Source organism: Pan paniscus, chromosome 13, assembly GCF_029289425.2.
Source record: "Pan paniscus chromosome 13, NHGRI_mPanPan1-v2.0_pri, whole genome shotgun sequence".
Taxonomy (NCBI): Eukaryota; Metazoa; Chordata; class Mammalia; order Primates; family Hominidae; genus Pan; species Pan paniscus.
The window spans coordinates 70263971-70285550 of NC_073262.2; the positions used below are offsets into that span (position 1 = coordinate 70263971).

Sequence of the window (21580 nt, forward strand, 5' to 3'; positions counted from 1 at the left end):
GTGTATCAGTATACATTATGATTTCACTTTAATTCCATTTAAGGTCTATGAGAGTAAACTTTTAGAAGACAGAGTTGAGATGATTGCTTCTACAGTCATTCTTCCTATTTCGAAACATGGCTTGTAGTACCATTCAATAAAAACTCAGATTGTATATCTAACCTCTACCCAAATCATAGATGGATATGTGGCCAATCTTTTAAGATACAAACTTTGAAGATGAACCTACCTGGCCTCCCGGTTTCACCTTGATCCTCAGCCACCAGTAGGATTTCTGTAGAGTGGTAAAAATAAAAGATAAGCAAGCTAGTGGATTTAATAATTCTCATTTTTAAATCAGTGGTCTGAGTATAAATCATTGTGAGAATTCACTCAAATTCTCTTGTGTCTCTAATATCACTGAACTAGGTAAAGATAACAAAAAAGTGGAGGGTGGAGGCATGGGCCTGGGGATAAATTCTCTAAACTTTATGGGACTTCGGGAGCAAGCTGTCAGGCTTCCATCTTCATTGTATTAACTGTAAGCAGTAAAGGCCTATATTTTGCTAAAAATATATATATTCAATGGAGTGAGGTGGTGATATGTCATATCATAAATTTTATAAGTTTCAGATTTATTAGTGTGGGAAATTTTATTTGTTCTGTGGAAGTTACTTGCATAGGGCACATGGTATAGAAGAAAATGTGCCAGAATCTAGCAATCTAGGTCAAGGTCACTAGTATCTACCATTAATATTTGGAGCCTACCGTAAATTGGACATAAGGGAAGTAAAAATAACCTCTCTGAGTTATATTGTATAGCCAACAGAGGACGGATTGGAGCAGAGGTATGTAATGATTCCTTAGAGAGGCAAAATGGCTTTTCAGATATGGTTTTCCGGTAACAATATTGAATATCAGCATACCTAATCAACCAGAAGAGAAAATCGGTGATCTCATAATGTCTAAGAGATAGGTACATTTTAAGAGAGGAGCTTTGGTGTAAAAGTCCCATTGGCAAGGCCAGAACTTTTCTGAACAGGGATGAACTGGACATATTTGGCCTGAAGTTATTAAACTTTGGAATCATTTAAATAATTTTCCCTTGTTTTAATTTTGACGTCAGCCTATGGGCAGATAATTTATTCATCACATAGATGAGTGTTCCAGCACACACAACTGTTTTATTTCTCATCATGAATTAATAAATATACACTCCATTTTCATACATGAATTAAGTTAACATAAGCTCATCCTAAAAAAGGTCCTCTATGGATTCATTCTCTTCTGTCATAATTTTATTGCTCTAACTATATAATATCCTCTGAACCTCTGAACCATTGTTTTATTAACATTTTTCTTTAAATTAACTCACCCCTTTTTTAAACTGAGCCTCAGATTAAAGATTAATATCTGAGGTCAGTGAACTAGTTATGTTATTTCCCTAAGACGCATTAGAATAAATTACTACAGAAATAAAAATTTTTTGTGCATGGATCAAAAATTACCTTGCATGCCACACTTTGTAAACACTGCTTTATACCTTGGCAGATTTACAAATGTAATGCCACCCTGTGAGAAGCCAGCTGACCTTTTATGGTGACACCAGCTCATTAAGTGCTTTTTGCATTTGAAAATTATGTACTAAATAATTACATGACTAACCATATCACACAATTGGTCTCTCTGGGCATTTTTTTCTTGGTATGTAAAATTAAGTATTTTCCAACTCTAAATGTTATGACACTAGACAAAACTATATGTGACATACATAGAAAGAACAAGAAAGAGAACACAGACAATATTTGACCTTAGATAATTGAATTGACCTCTCTAACCTCCATGTTCTTATCAGTAAAATAGGTGTACTAGTATAATTAGCATCTCTGGGTTGTTGTAAGGATTAAATGAGATTAGATACACAAAATACACTTACCACAATGCATTAAATGTAGGCATATTGGTTAGTTATGCAGAAGATGAGGGAGTAGAGGAACAAGTTAAATGACATCCTGAGGAAACAACCAAACAGGGTTGATCTCTTCATAAAGTCAGTGTCATCCTTAAAAAATGTATGAAGAAGCTCATTGTTCTAGATTATGAGAGATTTTAAAAACTTGACATCCAGATTCAAGATGTCATCATTAATTAAATACAAGTTCTACAGAAATCAATTGATGACAACTGTGAAATAATTGGAGACATTTTGGTAGTCACTGGGTATTTTATATTTGAAAATTATTGTTAATTTTTTTAGATACAGAAATGGCTGTACAAGATGATATTCTTGGTTTTAAGCAGTAAGTGCTGAAGGATTTTGGAGTGAAGTGTCATGATATCTGCAGTTTACATTGAAATTATTCAGCAAAAAAAAAAAAGCTAGATAGATAGTTGAAAGATGGAATCATCAAATAGGGCAAAATGTTGATAATTTTAATCAAGACAGGGTGTATGGGTGCTTATTGTACCAAACTTTGTAATTTTCTGTATATTTGAAAATTATCATAATACAGACTTTGAAAGAATGATCCAAATGCGTTGATAGGGAACAGATTCCAAGAAATACTGTAGAACAAATATACCAAAATGCCAAGGAGTGTACAGAATAGTCCCATTGTGTACAACTTTCTTGCTCCTTATTTCTCTCCTTCATTCCTCCCTTCTTTCCTTTTCTTCCTATTTTCAAAGAATGAAAAAGAAACTATCAACCATCATTTATTTTTCAGAAGAGGAACTAGGATTGAGGGTAAAAAAAAAGGGGGGGAGGTATTTTACTTTTCACTTAACTTTGCTCAACATTATTTGAATTTTTTACCATATTCATATGTTGCTTTAACTCTTTTTTAATGTTTAAATAAAAGTCACAACCAAATATTTTTAAGTTAATTATTATTAGCTATTTAGCCAAAATTATTAGTGTTTCTCTGAATGAGACTCTTCTTTTGAATAAACAGGGCATCATGTTCTGAAACCAATGATTCTGTGCAGAGTGCCTGCTGAAGATGCTGATTTGACCATAAGGAAAACAAGGGTTGATCAGGACAAAACACCTGGAGAAGAGAAAAGTTTGCCATACACACCTGCCATTCACATGAATAGAAGACATATTCAGATACCTGCTCTTTAGATTCTACAATTTGCCCTTTTAAAAACTCTAGATTAATGTTAGAGCTTTCTAAGATTTTTGTCTAGCAGGATAACCCAATAGATAAGTATTTTTATGGTTTTCTGGTGGAAACTGGAAAACCTGCTAGACAAATTCTAAAAGAGGCCTAATACTAATCTGGATTTAAAAAATTTTTTTACTAATCTGGATTCTTAATTAATTAATTAAAGTACAGATTGTTTAAATAGTCATGTTCACCCTCATAATGTAATTTTAAATTTTTGTATTGGAATATATTTTTCTTAGTTGTCTTAGTTGAATAGTAGTTTTTTAGAATAGGATAACTACAAATGCTAGCTTTCTTTCCTCTCTCTCTCTCTCACCTACCTCTCCTTTTCTTTTCTTTTCTTTTTTTTTTACTTAATCTCTTTTTTTATTATTAATATACTTTAAGTTCTGGGATACATGTGCAGAATGCGCAGGTTTGTTACATAGGTATACCCGTACCATGCTGGTTTGCTGCACCCATCAACTCAGCTACATTAGGTATTTCTCCTAAGGCTATCCCTCCCCTAGCCCCCCACCCACTGACAGGCCCCAGTGTGTGATGTTCCCTACCCTGTGTCCATGTGTTCTCATTGTTCAGCTCCCACTTATGAGTGAGAACATGTGGTGTTCGGTTTTCTCTTCCCGTGTTAGTTTGCTGAGAATGATGGTTTCCAGCTTCATCCATGTCCCTGCAAAGGACATGAACTCATCCTTTTTTATGGCTGCATAGTACTCCGTGGCATATATGTGACACATTTTCTTTATCTAGTCTATCATTGATGGGCATTTGGGTTGGTTCCAAGTCTTTGCTATTGTGAATAGTGCTGCAATAAACATACTTGTGCATGTGTCTTTATAGTAGAATGATTTATAATCCTTCAGGTGTATACCCAGTAATGGGATTGCTGAGTCAAATGGTATTTCTAGTTCTAGATCCTTGAGGAATAGCCACACTGTCTTCCACAATGGTTGAACTAATTTACACTCCCACCAACATTGTAAAAGTGTTCCTATTTCTCAACATCCTCTCTGGCATCTGTTGTTTCCAGACTTTTTAATGATTGCCATTCTAACTGGCATGAGATGGTATCTCATTGTGGTTTTGATTTGCATTTCCCTAATCACCAGTGAGGATAAGTTTTTTTTTCATATGTTTGTTGGCTGCATAAATGTCTTCTTCTGAGAAGTGTCTGTTTATATCCTTTGCCCACTTTTTAAAGGATTCGTTTGTTTTTTTCTTGTAAATTTGTTTAAGTTCCTTGTAGATTCTGGATATTAGCCCTTTGTGAGATGGACAGATAGCAAAAATTTTCTCCCATTCTGTAGGTTGCCTGTTCACTCTGATGATAGTTTCTTTTGCTGTGCAGAAGCTCTCTAGTTTAATTAGATCCCATTTGTCAATTTTGGCTTTTGTTGCCATTGCTTTTGGTGTTTTAGTCATGAATTCTTTGCCCATGCCTATGTCCTGAATGGTATTGCCTAGGTTTTCTTCTAGGGGTTTTGTGGTTTTAAGGCTTACATTTAAGTCTTTAATCCATCTTGAGTTAATTTTTGTATAAGGTGTAAGGAAGGGGTCCAGTTTCAGTTTTCTGCATATGGCTAGCCAGTTTTCCCAACACCATTTATTAAATAGGGAATCCTTTCCCCATTGTTTGAAAGTGATGGAGAGAATGGAACCAAGTTGGAAAACAGCGTTCAGGATATTATCCAGGAGAACTTCCCCAATCTAGCAAGACTGGCCAACATTCAAATTCAGAAAATACAGAGAACACCACAAAGATAATCCTTGAGAAGAGCAACCTCAAGACACATAATTGTCAGATTCACTGAGGTTGAAATGAAGGAAAAAATGTTAAGGGCAGCCAGAGAGAAAGGTTGGGTTACCCACAAAGGGAAGCCCATCAGACTTGTAAATGGGCTAAATGCCCCAAATAAAAGACACAGACTGGCAACTTGGATAAAGAGTCAAGACCCTTGAATGTGCTGTATTCAGGAGACCCATCTCACATAGAAAGATACACAAAGGCTAAAAATAAAGAAATGGAGGAATATTTACCAAGCAAATGGAAAGAAAAAAAGAATAGCAACAACAAAAAAAAAACCAGGGGTTGCAATCCTAGTCTCTCATAAAACACGCTTTAAACCAACAAAGATCAAGAAAGACAAAGAAGGGTATTTACATAATGGTAAAGGGATCAATTCAACAAGAAGAGCTAACTATCCTAAATATATATCCAGCCAATACAGGAGCACCCAGATTCATAAAGCCAGTTCTTAGAGACCTACAAAGAGACTTAGACTCCCACACAATAATTACAATAATAGTGGGAGACTTTAATGCCCCACTGTCAATATTAGACAGAACAACAAGACAGAAAATTAACAAGGATATTCAGGACTTGAACTCAGCTCTGGACCAAGCAGACCTAATAGACATCTACAGTACTCTCCACCTCAAATCAACAGAATATACATTCTTCTCAGCACCACATCACAATTATTCTAAAATTGATCACATAATTGGAAGTAAAACACTCCTCACCAAATGCAAAAGAATGGAAATCATAACAAACGGTCTCTCAGACCACAGTGCAATCAAATTAGAACTCAGGATTAAGAAATTCATTCAAAACCACACAACTACATGGAAACTGAACAACCTGCTCCTGAATGACTACTGGCTAAATAAATAACGAAATTAAGGCAGAAATAAATAAATTCTTGGAAACCAATGAGAACAAATACACAACATAGCAGAATCTCTGGGACACAGCTAAAGCAGTGTTTAGAGGGGAGTTTATATCACTAAATGCCCACAGGAGAAAGCAGGAAGGATCTAAAATCAACACCCTAACATCACAATTACAAGAACTAGAGAAGCAAGAGCAAACACATTCAAAAGCTAGCAGAAGGCAAGAAATAACTAAGATCAGACCAGAACTGAAGGAGATAGAGACACGAAAAACCCTTCAAAAAATCAATGAACGCAGGAGCTGGTTTTTTGAAAAGATCAACAAAATTGATAGACCGCTAGCCAGAAGAATAAAGAAGAAAAGAGAGAAGAATCAAATAGACACAATAAAAAATGATAAAAGGGATATCACAACTGATCCCACAGAAATACAAACTACTATCAGAGAATGCTATAAACACATCAATGCAAGTAAACTAGAAAATCTAGAAGAAACTTATAAATTCCTGGACATATACATCCTTCCAAGACTAAACCAGGAAAAAGTCAAATCCCTGAATAGACCAATAACAAGTTCTGAAATTGGGGCAGCAATTAATAGCCTACCAACCAAAAAAATCCCAGGTCCAGATGGATTCACAGCCTAATTCTACCAAAGGTACAAAGAGGGGCTGGTACCATTCCTTCTGAAACTATTCCAATCAACAGAAAAAGAGGGAATCCTCCCTAACTCATTTTATGAGGCCAGCATCCTGATACCAAAACCTGGCAGAGACACAACAAAAAAAGAAAATTTCAGGCCAATGTCCCTGATGAACATCAATGCAAAAATCCTGTATAAAATACTGGCAAACTGAATCCAACAGCACATCAAAAAGCTTATCTACCATGATCAAATTGGCTTCATCCCTGGGATGCAGGGTTGGTTCAACATATGCAAATCAATAAACGTAATCCATCACATAAACAGAACCAATGACAAAAACCACATGATTATCTCAATAGATGCAGAAAAGTTCTTGGATAAAATTCAACACCCCCTTTATGCTAAAAACTGTCAATAAACTAGGTATTGATGGAACGTATCTCAAAAAATAAGAGCTATTTATGACAAACGCACAGTCAATATCATACTGAATGCACAAAAGCTGGAAGCATCCCCTTTGAAAACCGGCACAAGACAACGATGCCCTCTCTCACTACTCCTGTTCAAAACAGTATTGGAAGTTCTGGCCAGGGCAATCAGGCAAGAGAAGGAAATAAAGCGTATTCAAATAGAAAGAAAGGAAGTCAAATTGTCTCTGTTTGCAGACGACATGATTGTATATTTAAAAAACCCTATTGTCTCAGCCCGAAATCTCCTTAAGCTGATAAGCAACTTCAGCAGTCTCAGGATACAAAATCAATGTGCAAAAATCACAAGCATTCCTATACGCCAATAATAGACAGAGAGCCAAATCATGAGTGAACTCCCATTGACAATTGCTACAAAAAGAATAAAGTACCTAAGAATACAACTTAAAAGGGATGTGAAGGACCTCTTTAAGGAGAACTACAAACCACTACTCAAGGAAATAAGAGAGGACACAAACAAATGGAAAAAATTTCATGCTCGTGGATAGGAAGAATCAATATTGTGAAAACGGCCATACTGACCAAAGTAATTTATAAATTCAATGCTATCCCTATCAAGCTACCACTGACTTTCTTCACAGAATTAGAAAAAACTACTTTAAATTTCATATGGAACCAAAAGACTCCATATAGCCAAGACAATCCTAAGCAAAAAGAACAAAGCTGGAGGCATCACGCTACCTGACTTCAAACTATACTACAAGGCTACAGTAACCAAAACAGCATGGTACTGGTACCAAAACAGATGTAGACCAATGGAACAGAACAGAGGCTTCAGAAATAATGCCACCCATCTACAACCATCTGATCTTTGACAAACCCGACAAAAACCTACCTCATCTTTTCTAAAGAGATTAAAAAAGAAATTGAACTGAACTAAGTAATGAGCACAGTAAAAGCAACTTTGTCAGCAGCTGAGGAGATTAAGACTCTCAGAGCAATATTAACTTTAACCATCACTGGTTCTACTCCTGCCTGGCAGGTGAGCATGGCAGGGCAGGAGCAGAGCACCTCTGATAATGGTGAAATAAAGGGGATTAGTTTACCCCCACCTAGAAATTCGAAAGACCCTCTCTTCACCAAGCTGAAGATATGCTCTGTAAGAAGGTAGGTACTCAGACACTTCTACACTGTTGGTAGGAGTGTAAATTAGTTCAACCATTGTGGAAGACAGTGTGGTAATTCCTCAAGGATCTATAACTAGAAATACCATTTGACCCAGCCATCCCATTACTGGGTATATACCCAAAGGATTGTAAATCATTCTACTATAAAGACACATCCACACATATGTTTATTGCAGCACTACTCACAATAGCAAAGGCTTGGAACCAACCCAAATGCCCATCAATGATAGACTGGATAAAGAAAATGTGACATATATACACCATGGAATACTATGCAGTCATAAAAAAGGATACGTTCATGTCTTTTGCAGGGACATGGATGAAGCTGGAAACCATCATTCTCAGCAAACTATCACAAGAACAGAAAGCCAAACACTGCATGTTCTCACTCATAAGTGGGAGTTGAACAATGAGAATACATGGACACTGGGAGAGGAACATCACACACTGGGGCCAGTCAGTGGGTGGGGGGCTATGGGAGGGAAAGCATTAGGAGAAATACCTAATGTAGGTGATGGGTTGATGGGTGCAGCAAACCAACATGGCATGTGTATACCTATGTAACAAAACTGGACATTGTTCTGCACAAATATCCCAGAACTTAAAGTATAATAATAATTTAAAAAAAAATAGAAGGTAGGTACTCAGTAGTATGCCCTTATGGCTGCTCCCAGCTACCCTGATTAGTTAGTGCCCATGCTATTCCAGTTTGTTAGATATTTTGGCTCTCACCCGTGTCTGCAGGAATATGTATGGGGAGCAAATTCAGACACCAACTCCTGTTCTGAATCAAGATGGATTTCTGTTGCTTTCACTTCGACTTTGTGGTGCACGTATGTGGTGCTTCAGTGAAATAGAAGGGCTTGAAATCACTCTGCTACTCTTTAGGAGACTAAAACATCATGGGGATTCTTCTGTCACCAATGTTCTGATGGCCGCAGCACCAGCACCGTTATACTAATGCCCAGAGAAGTCAGATGCCTCTACCTGTTTTTTTGTTGATACATAATATTTGTACGTATTTATGGGGCACATATGATATTTTGTTACATGCATAGAACATGTCATGATCAAGTCAGAGTATTTGCAGTATCCATCACCCTCAAGTACTTCTCATTTGTATATGTTGGGAAGGTTTTAAGTCCTCTTTTCTAGCTATTTTGAAATATACAATACATTGTTAGCTGTAGTCACTCTACTCTGCTATTGAACATTAGAATGTATTCCTTCTAACTATATGCTTGTACTCATTAAGCAACCTCTCTTAATCCACACTTCCATCCTCACACCCTTTCTAGTATTTGGTTACTGCCATTCCACCCTCTGCCTTATATGATCAATTTTTTCAGCTTCCACATACAAGTGAAAACATGCATATTTGTCTTTTTGGGCCTGGCTTATTTCAGTTAGTATAATGACCATCCATGTTGCTGCAAATGACATGATTCCACTCTTTTTTTTTTTTTCTTTTCTTTTGGATACATCCACTATTGACTCATTCCTTGTTTGTATGCCTCACCTCTCTGAAGTCTCTGCCCATAGTTGCTGGGCCAATAATAGAAACAAATTACAGAATACATCAATAGTAGTGGCTATAGTGAACAAAGCAGGAAGTCAGAATCAGCAAAGCTGCTTCCTTTGTCAACATTTGGCAAGTATTTGTCATGCACAGAACACTATATAATACTTCTTTGGATATAGAATAAGACCAATAAGTGGCATATTTGAAAATTCTAGCCCTGTAGATCTGCTATTGAAGTGAGCTCATGGATAGAGCAACCCAATGAATTTTAGATAATCAATTTGAAAATTAAGCTCAGAGATCCATAATTTCATAAATATTTCAATAAAGTTTAACCAAAATGTGTTTTAGGCTATTGTATGATATTGAAACATTTTCACCGTGAAGTAGCACTGCTAAAACAAACTAGCATTGGCATGGCAGTCATATTTCATAAATGAAAACACAGTTTAATGATATGACATTGTATGAACTTAAAAGAAAACTGATTTTTCAATGATCTTGTTTAAAGCAAGCTTTAATGCCCTTTGGCTTTCCATAGTCAGCAGTCTGCCGTGTTTCATGTGTCACTGTACCACGCGGTGAGATTTGTGTTTGAAACTTCTTAAGTCAGAGAGAGGGAACTAAAAGAGAGAACACATACTCCAGTGACTCTAAGGAATGATCTGGTTGTTAGAGCTCAGAATAGGAAATTTTACCCAACATGCAAAATGTTAGTGATACAGGAACTGACACTTATACTTTTTGGAACAATAAATTTGATAATAACACTGGATCTATTAAGTTGTATAATTCTATTGTGTTTTTGTGCCTTCATTAAAAAAAGAGGGGGTTAGGCTATATTCATGGTAAATAAGAAAAAATTTAAATAGAATCTTATTGATGGTTTTCAAGTCTTTCTTGAATATCAAACTTTTAGTGTTAATAGAGTCCATTAATACAGTAAGAAGAGCACCAATCTGGGATTCTAGTTGCAACCCTGACATTGATTAGCTGTGTAAACTTGGGCAAATTACTTTTCTGGTCCTTGATTTCCTGGTTTAACAATTCTGTCCCATCATTCTGTGCTTGTATTTTTTAATTCCATTGGCCTGCCTATTGTGAGAGCAAGGAGTATGCTTAGTTAATACTTTCACAAGTTTGAACTTCTAATTAAGATGTAAGTTGTACATATGCTCAAAAATGATTGGAGGTAAAAAGTAGCCATAGGAGCTCAAATATAAAGTATGCCTGTAATCTCCCCTTCTGGAACATACATTGTCTCTGGAAGAAATAAAGATAGAAAGTTACACATTATAAACCAGCATGGGTCATTAAGACATAGAAAGTTACATAGTGTAAGCTACAATGGATCATTGTAAAATCCAGCCTGAGAAATGTCATGTTGCAAATTTGACTATTTCCACAGTACCCTCCTAGATGTCTGATACCTGGTTTGCCTGTGATTTGAGAATTAATCTACATTTTAGTAATGAGTTTGTATTCTTAATCTAAATGTTGAAGTTTATAGAAATCATTTATTTTTTAAATATCCAGTAACCTGCAAAGATTCTTCAGTCCAAGCAGAAACACATTAAGGAAAGAAAGCCCATTCTTTTGGGTAACTCCTTCATAACTGTTATTCATAGTAAATTTTTTAGTAAATTGAAATTCTATATACCTTAATTTAATCCAGAAGCTATATATTAGTGATTACTGGAGACTTAGATAGACAGAGATACAGGGATGGACAATATTATGGCAAATCAGCTCCCTTCTAACATATACTCATGCAGATAAAGTAACCTTGAAGCACCAATACACTAAATTTTTTTTTCTTTTGGTCTATCTGTGTGTAAATGATGTATCATTCCACAGATCCAGACAACAAAGCAGTCTGCTGCCATTGTTGATCAAAAGAAATAATTAAGTTGACATCCAGATCGTTGAAGTATTAACTGGCCCCTGCATATGGTTAGCACCTCAATTCCATACTTCCTTGATGTGAAATCCCAAAGACCCTACCAGGAGGAACGATGTCACTTGTGAAAGTGGATCACAGAAAATTTCTTTTGAGGTTATCTGGGACACATTGTAATTTGAGATGCTAAGAAAATTATTTTAAGATTAAATGATGGATTTGAATATTATTTGTCAGCACTGCTACAGGCAATAGTTTTGTATAATATGATGTTCCAAATAACATCTCTGTAGATAACATTCCTTTGATCTAAGCAGTATGTTGTGAGATGTGCCAAGCAGTTATAAAATATTTACTGACTATAGAAGATACTTTTTTTCCCTTAGAAAAAAATTGATCTTGCATTCTCCCACTTCTATGAATGCTGCCTAAGGCTGTCACCTCAACTATTGCCTCAGAATTGGGAAAGTGTGAGCAGTGTAACACAATGTTCACCTTAACAGTAGTCCTCAGAGCCACCCCCATGCAATGGAGTTTTCCTTAGAGCACACAGTTTTTCAGACAGATCTGTTGTAAATATTAATGATAACAGGTTACATATGTTTTTTCTTCTCTACTCTCATGAAAGACCTTGGAATATATTTTTTTCTCTTACGGCTTTTATTTTTAAACTATCAGCTGCCTTGCTATCTAAAATTTTAATAAACTATGCAAAAAGTCTTTAATTCACTTGTTTTACTGTAAGTTTGATTTTTTTTCTCCCTCAGAATCAACCCTCTGCATTAGCTGAGTAGATATTGTGCAGACCAGAAGTCTGCCATTGGACCAGGTATATCCCATAGCCTTGTTTATTTTACACTGAATAGTATTATTAAAAACATTGAATTGGATGCCAGCACTCTAAAAAATGAGGCATATTTCGCAGGAAAATTCTTGACTTCTGGCTTTTCTTTATTATGCCCCAGTCTTCTTATTCCAAAGCTTAAAACTGACTCATGGTGCTCATTTCCATTGCAGCCTGGTCTCTGTAGGCTTTTGAGCTTTGGACTTTCAATCTAGACAGACAGAGCTATCATCCCATAAATGAACATTTGGATAAATTATTGACTTAACATTTCATAAAATTTTATATATTGAGCTCAACAATGGTCTGAATATCCTTGGGACGTTATACTTGACCTTTCTATCTATTCAAAGCCTACCTATCTATAAAAGCATCTCAAAATGAATCTCTTCCATTAACCTCTTCCTAATCCTACACCTAGTAAACAGTAATTGAGAAATTTGGGTGAGGGCTAAAATATAGAGGTTAAGAAATACAAAGTATGCTGTCAAAGTGCTTATGGTTCAGCAGGAAAGACAGTTATCAGAAATAATAATTACAATTATCAGCACTATTTTAATAACCTCTATCTATGTGGAATATTCTAAGTGCTAGGCATAGTAATGTTTTACATGTCTATACCTGATATCTGTACTTTCTCACTTCCCATTTTCCCTTCAAACCACTTCATTCACTCCAGGTGCTTCACTGCTCTACTGAAACAGCTCTGTTGAAGGCCATCAACGTTATCCATCTTCCTAAATCCAGTAGTCAGACTTCATGACCAGGGGCAAGTTATTAATATTTCCTTCCACAGTTTTCTCATCTCTAAAACTGTGACTAGAACATTACTGACCATATGGGTATTGTGCACAGTAAATGGGATAATCTGTATAAACTCTTAAAACAATGTTTTGCAGATAATACAGGTATAACACATGTTAGCTGCTATTATTTTTATTACACAATCACTGCTTATTTTTGCAGTGGCATTTGACACAGTTGGGCATTCCATTCTTCTTAAAGTGCTATCTTTTCTTGGCTTGCCTTCCATGACATTACAGTCTCCTGGTTCCCCTGTAATGGGACTGGCCTTGGTTTTCTCTGCTGGCTCCTTCTCTTGTCAGCCCTGCAAATGTTGGCGTGCTCAAGGACTCAGTGGTGGGACCCCTTCTCATTCCTGTCTACTCTTTCTCCATAGTAATCATAGATTTAAGTGCCATCTGTGCTCTTATGACTATTCAACTTGTATCTCCATCCTTGACTTTTCCTAAGTTTTAGGCTTGCATAGCCAAGTGCCTTCTCAACATATCTATCAGGCATCCTTCATTGGAACTCCTAGTTTCCCTCACACATCTGTTCCTTCTATTTTGACTCTTTCTCCAGAGGTTCTGTTCTCCATGAAATAGCACAATGATTGTTTCTAAGTTTCAAATCACTCAGTCCATCTCTGTTGGTTGACAGATAGCTGTGAGCACCATCATCCCTTTGGTTGTGTGATGGCTGATTACTCTCACTGCAGACTTGGGGAGACAGAGCTCAACAGCCATCACAGTTTTCAACTACTCCCTGGGTTTATCACTTGCTACTCAAATTCTAGAATGAAAAAGGGTGATAATCAAGTATTTTTCACCATCGGGGGGTCCAGTCAGGGATTTTATTTTGCCCTAGAAGATAGTTAACCTAAAGCTATGTCTTAGTTTGTATTCATGTGCCGTAAAACCAGCCAGTATAAAAAGTAAAAATTTTGGACTATAAAACCAGTTGTTTTGTCCATGTTCAATGGACTAATTAGTTGAAATAATTTTATTTTCTGATTGCCTTCTTGGATTAGTGCTGTGTAACTACAATCTATCAGAAGAAAAATCATCTCAAACTTGTCCTCCTGAGAGCTCCATTCAAATCTCTGCTCAAATGGCACCCTATTAGGAAAGGTCCTGACCTGATCTGACATTGATCTTAAAAAACATTTTATGCTGGGCGCAGTGGCTCATGCCTGTAATCCCAGCACTTTGGCACTTCATCACTCTATACTCACTCAGGAGAGGAGCAAGGCTAAATATAGCCTATAACCTGCCTTATTTTTCTTCTCATATATTATATATTTACTTGTTGAGTTGTTGTGGTGGTTGTTGTTGATATCTGTCTCCCTCTTCAGGAGTGTAAACTTTGCAAGAAGAGGGACTTCATATTTTGTGCTCCTATTTTATTCCCAGCACTTAAAACATTGGCTAATATAATATTAGGCATCCAATAAATAGAAATTTATAAGTGAATGAATCCTATTAATGTGTAAAATGTATAAAAATGTATATTTTTATACTTTCAGAGGACTCATACTGCATTATTTCAACAAAAAAACTAAGACCATAGTTATGTGTAAGGATGTAAAGAACCTGCCAATTATAAAGTTGCTTGGAGCTGCAGCTTACTTCATAAGAATTTTAAAAACATATAACAATGGAGTAGGTTAACTTTTATGAAGATAATTCTTCAAATAAGTAAGATAAGCTTTGTGCACATACCATCTATGAAATTCTGTTACAAAGAAAAGATAAAACGTATACATTAAATCTGTGTTTGAATTTACCTACATTAAGAATGAGACATTCAGAGCCTTCTTTTACTCTTTGTTGATGATTCAAATATTTTTGGGATATTATCTCTTTGTGTATATGCTGAAATTGGTCATGTTATAAGTGGCATTTAATAATACATTTTGGGATTGGATCAAAAGCCATCACAACTGTGGTTTACATCATCCATCCATTGGCATTGCTGGCCAGAGAGGTGCACTGGCATGACTTGGGATCTGATGCCACCTTGTCATGTTAAGTGGTAGGGGAAAGAAAAGAAAAAATGCGAAACCAAAGTAGTCTATGAAGAATTGGAGTAATCATAGAAAACTTGAATTTGGGATGCTGACCCAGACCACTGATAATAGAAAAGGAGAGGAAAAGAAAAAAGCAAAAATCCCAAATGATTCAAAACATGCCATAACCTCTTTTCCCATAGTCATCATGATAAATGGGAGAGGTCTCCATACACCCAGCCCTCCTAGAATTAACACATTCTTCCTAAAATCTTCCCTTTTATGAAGTTTGTTTAAACTGAACAGTATCTGTTTACAAATCTATAAGGTGTGGGTAAACTGGCAGTACGATTTATATAGGTTGGCGAACCTCAGACACAATAGGCAGACTGGTCTGTGGGAGCAGTAATACTCCTGATTATTATCATACAAGTTATTTATGGGGATAGCTCCTTTTGCCAAGTGAACCAGAGAACTGAAGAAGCTGTTTGGAATTGTCTTGTCTTTACCTCTCTCTCTCTTTCATGTTTAGACAGTGTCAATGTCTGTAAATTGGGTGGGATTAGCAGTGCAGAAAAGAGAGAGAAGAGGAGCAAAATACAACCCAAAATTAAAAAGTAAAGTAAGATAAAAGAGCAGAAAATAACCATAAGAGTTCAGTTCTCACAGTTTTAAGGAGGTGTTTAGAATTGTTAGAAATAATTATTTTTTAACATGATAGTTATTAGTTTTCATACTGGCAGAAGTGGATACTCATTGGAAGGGCAGTTTTGGAGTAAATGGTCAAAAGTCAGAGTTGGGTCTAAAGTAAGAACACAGATGAATGTGTTTCACTAAGGTGTTTTGGATGAGAGAAAGCAAGTTCTCACCAGTAGAAAACAAACAAAAAACCTCATTATATCTTTAAAAAAATGGGAAGGGACAATTTCCTGGAGGACTTGAAAGGAGCACTACCATTTATTTGACTGACATAATTTTCCAGTAAAAAGCCCTGAAAACCCTGTACCCAGAGTAGCTAAAGGAAACATTTTTCAAGCTCACCTATTTAATTGATATTAAAAAACATTTTACGCTGGGCACAGTGGCTCATGCCTGTAATCCCAGCACTTTGGTAGGCTAAGGCGGGTGGATCACGAGGAAATCGAGACCATCGTGGCCAACACGGTGAAACCCCACCTCTACTAAAAATACAAAAAATTAGCCAGGCATGGTGGTGGGCACCTGTAGTCCCAGCTACTCGGGAGGCTGAGGCAGGATAATGGCGTGAACCCGGGAGGCGGAGCTTGCAGTGAGCCAAGATCGCACCACTGCACTCCAGCCTGGGCAACAGAGTGAGACTCTGTCTTAAAAAAAGAAAAAAAAAAAAAAGAATTTACTAGCTTTTATTCTGGCTAATACATTCCTAATAGATTTTCCTTTGCACTTCCAAACAGGAGCCCTCTTTCCAGAATTTGCCATATTGTTATCTAAGCTTAGCACCATTCAGACTCAGAGCCATGTTGATCTAAAGTGCTTAATTGCAACTGAATATTTACTGGAGAAAGTCTGAAACTTCACTTTCAGAATATTTTTCAATATATTTCCCATTTATTCTGAGTACAGCACCATAGAGAGTACCAGGTCAAGAGCTTTCTTTATCTTCACCATAATCCACCCCTCTTGTTATCTTTAAAGCAAAACTCCTAGTGAGGCCAGCAAGAGTAAGGGTGCTGACTTTTGAATGGACTCAGCCATCCACCATTGCTCAGTAAAGGATGCCTGCAGAATTGACCACCAAATGCTGCCCAACCTGATTTATTTTTTACAGCCCCTCCAGATCTTTTCTAGCAATACTTTTATGAAACAAGAATTACTCTAATGGAAGATGATTTTTAAATTTCTTGGCAATATTAAATTCTTCTCCAAAAAGTCATTAATAGCTTTTTGGAGGAGCAGGGTGATGCAGACAAGATAAAATATTTAACTATCAAATTATGAACACAGAAAGGTAAAGCTGTGGACATTATCAGAAATCAAAAGCACTGGTTGACTGAAGACTAAATTGTCAACACATCTCATGACACTTCACTGGTTTTAGAAGTGTTTACACTTGTTCTACCCTTGGCCACTGCCAATAATTTTTTTTTTTTTTTTTTGAGATGGAGTCTCACTCTGTCACCCAGGCTGGAAATGGAATGCAGTGGCATGACTTCGGCTCACTGCAACCTCTGCCTCCCAGGTTCAAGCAATTCTCCTGCCTCAACCTCCTGAGTAGCCGGGATTACAGGCATGAGCCACCATGCCTGGCTCATTTTTTTTGTATTTTTAGTAGAGATGAGGTTTCACCACGTTGGTCAGGCTGGTCTCGAACTCCTGACCTGAAATGATCTGCCTGCCTTGGCCTCCCAAAGTGCTGGGATCACAGGTGTGAGCCACCACACCCGGCCCAATAAAAATGTGTACTTGGGGTGGGAGTGGGTGATTGCGGTGTTTGTAAAATGTCTGTGTGAGTTTACCGTAAGGAGAATGGCTTCAAAAGCTATAAATGGAAATGCAGAAGTGACTTCTGAGTAAATTGTGTCAGCCTGAATGCCCTTTCCTGGTGAACAGTTTTCTATACCTTTTCTGAAATCACAGAATATTAAGTTGAAAGAAAGCATAGAGATGATCTCTTTTGACCCCTCTTTTTACGGGCATCTGAGGTTTGGTGCAAAGAAGTGATATGGTACAAATTAAACTTCCTGAGGATAAATCAGGAAAGACAACTACAAGCTCAAAAAGCATTACCACAGACCTAGTAAAAATGTGGGAGCTGTTCTAAGTGAACCAGCAGGTTGGGTAAAGGAAGATAAGGCCTCCTTGATTTAGCCTTCCAGGTCACTCATGGGTAGGACCCAGGGTTTCTGCCAAACTCCCCTCTTTCTAAGTCATCCAGATCAGAAAGTAGTTCTTTCCTTGCATGAAGGGAGCGAGAGAGAACTATTTTACTATTACCCTGTTCCTCTTCCTTCTCCTAGTGCCTACCCACCTCAGATCCTCTTTGTCCAACTCACCAATGTAGTTGCTTACATAGCTGAAACTACCTTTTTGTGAGTTGCTGTCTTTTGCTCTGTTTCCCCCCACCTGCCATCACAGGATCTTCTAATGATACTTGTAGCCACAGCAGTGGAAAATCAGATACTTGTAAAAATGCATCTAGCAAACAAAGCTGAATTGGCACAGTTCTGAAACCATTTATTCCCTGAGGGTGAGTAAGGACCCACTCCCCCTTGTGAGAAGAAAAAGAAATAAAAAATGACAAGAAGAGAAAGTAATGGCCTGACAAATGATTGGTCAGCAATTATTTGTTAGTGAAATGCACCATTTTTGTGACAATAAATTTTGAAAGTGGGTGTATATTATTGTAAGATTTGTATAGGGCTTTTTTATTTGCAGCATTTATAAGATTTTAATCTAAATGTATTTTTTTCTTCTCTTGAAAAAGTTCTCTTGCTGTGCTGCTGGGTCCTCAGAAGTGTTCTAGAGATCGCCTCTTTGAAAGCGTAAGTGTAAAGTTTATTTGGCTTACTGTAGTTTCTTATTTTGGTTGCTTTTGATCCTCAGTGGTCTCATCTCACCTTCCATACTAGAAAATTGCCTTTATTAGAATAGAGAAATCACCTGCAAGAAAAGCCAGCTTAAAAATTAGACATGAACCTTCTCAAGTATATTTAATGTACATCTCAGAAAGGAAGTGGCCATGTTCCCCATGAAGGTATCCACACAGCTTACACAATGAGGCTAGTAGGGACCCCAGATGCATGTATGCACAAATTTTCCTGAAAATCCAACTCGACTATTTACTTTTGAGTTTATACTTGACTTGGCTTATATTTCTTACAGCACCAAGCTGAGCATGAACAGGAAAGGGAAGCCCTGAGGGGTATACTTCCCTCAAAGCAGCAGCTTACATGCTGTGTGGTACCCTGTAACAGCATTTCTCTCATCCCATAAGTCTTTGTTTCTTCATCCTTCTGTAGAAATAGACAAATGCAAGAGGAAAGGCAGAATCCTTCCATGAAATAATGATGCAATATGCTGACTAATTTTTCCAGAGTATCCTTAACATTTGAAACCCTTAGAAAGAGTACTAGAGGTGGTCAAACAATGACTTTCAAATCTGTATTTTCTGACCTGGATTCTCTCTTTACTTCCTGTTCTGGATGTCTTCCCTAAAGGAAATCATTAAGATATGCATCTGGGCTCTCAAACTCAGAATGTCCAAGTGGACTTATTGTTCATGCCACAGATCTAGTTTTTTTTCCCAGTCACTCAAATTTTTATAGTGTTTCTGCTCTCCTTTTATTTTTCTTTCTTTATTTTTTAAATTTTGTGGGTACATGGTGGTTGTATGTATTTATGGGGTACATGAGATGTTTTGATTCTGGCATGCAATGTGAAATAAGCACATCATGAAGAATGGGGTTTCCATCTCCTCAAGCATTTATCCTTTCAGCTATAAACAACCTAATTTCGCTCTTTAAGTTATTCTAAAATATACAATCATCTACTCTCCTTTTAGTTTCTCATCTTACAAACCTTTGAATCATGATGAATTTTTCAACTCTAACTCATCCTTTTAATTAATCTGCCACTAAATTTTATGCTTATATAATCTTTTCTTTCAGTCTCAGTGTAATCATCCTAGCCTCATGATAATGTTACCTGGATTACCACAAAAACCTCCTGAACAGTCATCTCCCTATTATGATATCTCAAATTTTCAGTTCATTATAAATACCATTAAATTTATCTTCTAAAATTCTGCTCTTATCATATGATAACCTTGCTCAAAGCATGAAGGATAATGTCCAAACTCTGCACACAGGCATTTAAGAACTTCATTGATCTGGTCCCAAGATTCATATCCAAACTCAATTTTTTTTTCTGTGCAACATAAACTATTACACTAAACAAAGTCCTTACTGTCTCATGTATCCCCTTTCTCATGTCCATCTCATTATGCTCCTTACTTACAAGAAATGTCTCTACTCATCCCATCTCTGTCCAATTCCTACCCATTTCTTAGGATACAATATCAATCTAATTTGCCATATGAAATATTCTTACCCATCTTTGCCCCACACTAATGTATAGATTTCTCTTGTGTTCAGATAAAATTAAGTACAATTTAACACCAAATTATTTTCTACTTCATGTGTATTTGTTGTTCAAGCTAAGTGGGTGCTTTTAGTGGCATTTTGTTTAGCCATCAAATGCCACATAAATGCCTTTAATTACCTTATCTTTATTTTTCCATATGCCACCAACTCATCCTCTTTTATGGGAACTATTTCATCCGGTAGCCCCCATTTAATTGCTTTGCCTCATACTTCTGTTTTTCTTCCATTAGATTGACTACTACTGGATGTGTTCCCTGGATTTCAGCTTGGTTTTCCCATTTATTATTCCTTTTAACCTCCATTAACCCACTTCCATGCCTGAGTCAGACTCAGAATATTCTTTCTAAGTCAATTGCATTGGCTTCTGCCTGCCTCCATGACAGGCAGAGGAGATGACAGTAGATTTTATAGCCTTTCACTTGCTCAAACTATATAGTGTCATGCTGTGACCATAGTAAGAGCAAATAATGTTTTTTTATTGACTCACTGGGCCTGTAGAAAAGATTTTTGTTTTTATCAACACAGCTTTACCACCCCTACCTTATCCACAGATAATCCCTTTTTATTTTTTAAAAATGTTTGATTTACTTTTTAATATTAGTCAATTTTTCAAAGATAAACCTTGGCATTTTTCATTTGCATTCACTCTAATTCATGCATAATAAATGTAACACAGAATTTCCTTCTTCTCTTGTTTTTATTTTTATTGAGGCAAAATTCATATAACATAAAATTAACCATTTTAAAGTGTATAATTTAGTAGCATTTAGTACATTCACAATGGTGTGCAATCATCACTACCTTAAAGTTTTAAAATATTTTTGTCACCCCCAAAGGAAACCCAGTATCCATTAAATAGTCTCTTTACATTTCTCTCCTTCCCCAGCCCCTGACAAACACTAATCTGATTTCTGTCTCTAAGTATTTACAAATTCTAGATATTTCATATAAATTGAATTATACAATACAGACCTTTGTGTCTGGACTCTTTTACTTAACATCATGTTTTCAAGGGCCATCCACACCAGTGGAGATGTATCAGTAATTTTTTTCCTTTTTAATGACTGAATAATATTCCATTATATGGATACGCTACACTAGCATGGTTTTCTTAATTTGATTTTTGATTGATTATTGCTTTTATACTGAAATACAATTGTTTTTGTATGTTGATCTTGTATCCTACAAGTTTACCAAATTTGTTTTTTGTTTGTTTTCTGTGGATTCTTTAGGATTTTCTATAGATAAGATCATTTCATCAGCAAATATTCTTGCCTCTTCCTTTTTAGTTTGAAT

General features: G+C 36.5%; 1 protein-coding gene and 1 non-coding gene across 4 annotated transcripts in view; one reads left to right on the top strand and one right to left on the bottom strand.

Annotated features, from left to right (window-relative positions):
* B3GALT1 (beta-1,3-galactosyltransferase 1) overlaps positions 1-21580 on the top strand; it is a 574453-nt gene that overhangs the window by 329093 nt on the left and 223780 nt on the right. For all 3 annotated transcript variants that reach the window (XM_063595434.1, XM_063595435.1, XM_063595433.1), the window contains exon 2: positions 18607-18664. The gene's annotated coding sequence lies outside the window, so the exon portion shown is untranslated. The remainder of the gene's footprint in view (positions 1-18606; positions 18665-21580) is intronic.
* LOC112439149 (U7 small nuclear RNA) lies at positions 3199-3260 on the bottom strand. Its single transcript, XR_003027451.1, has one exon. It is a non-coding gene; the product is annotated as a U7 small nuclear RNA (small nuclear RNA).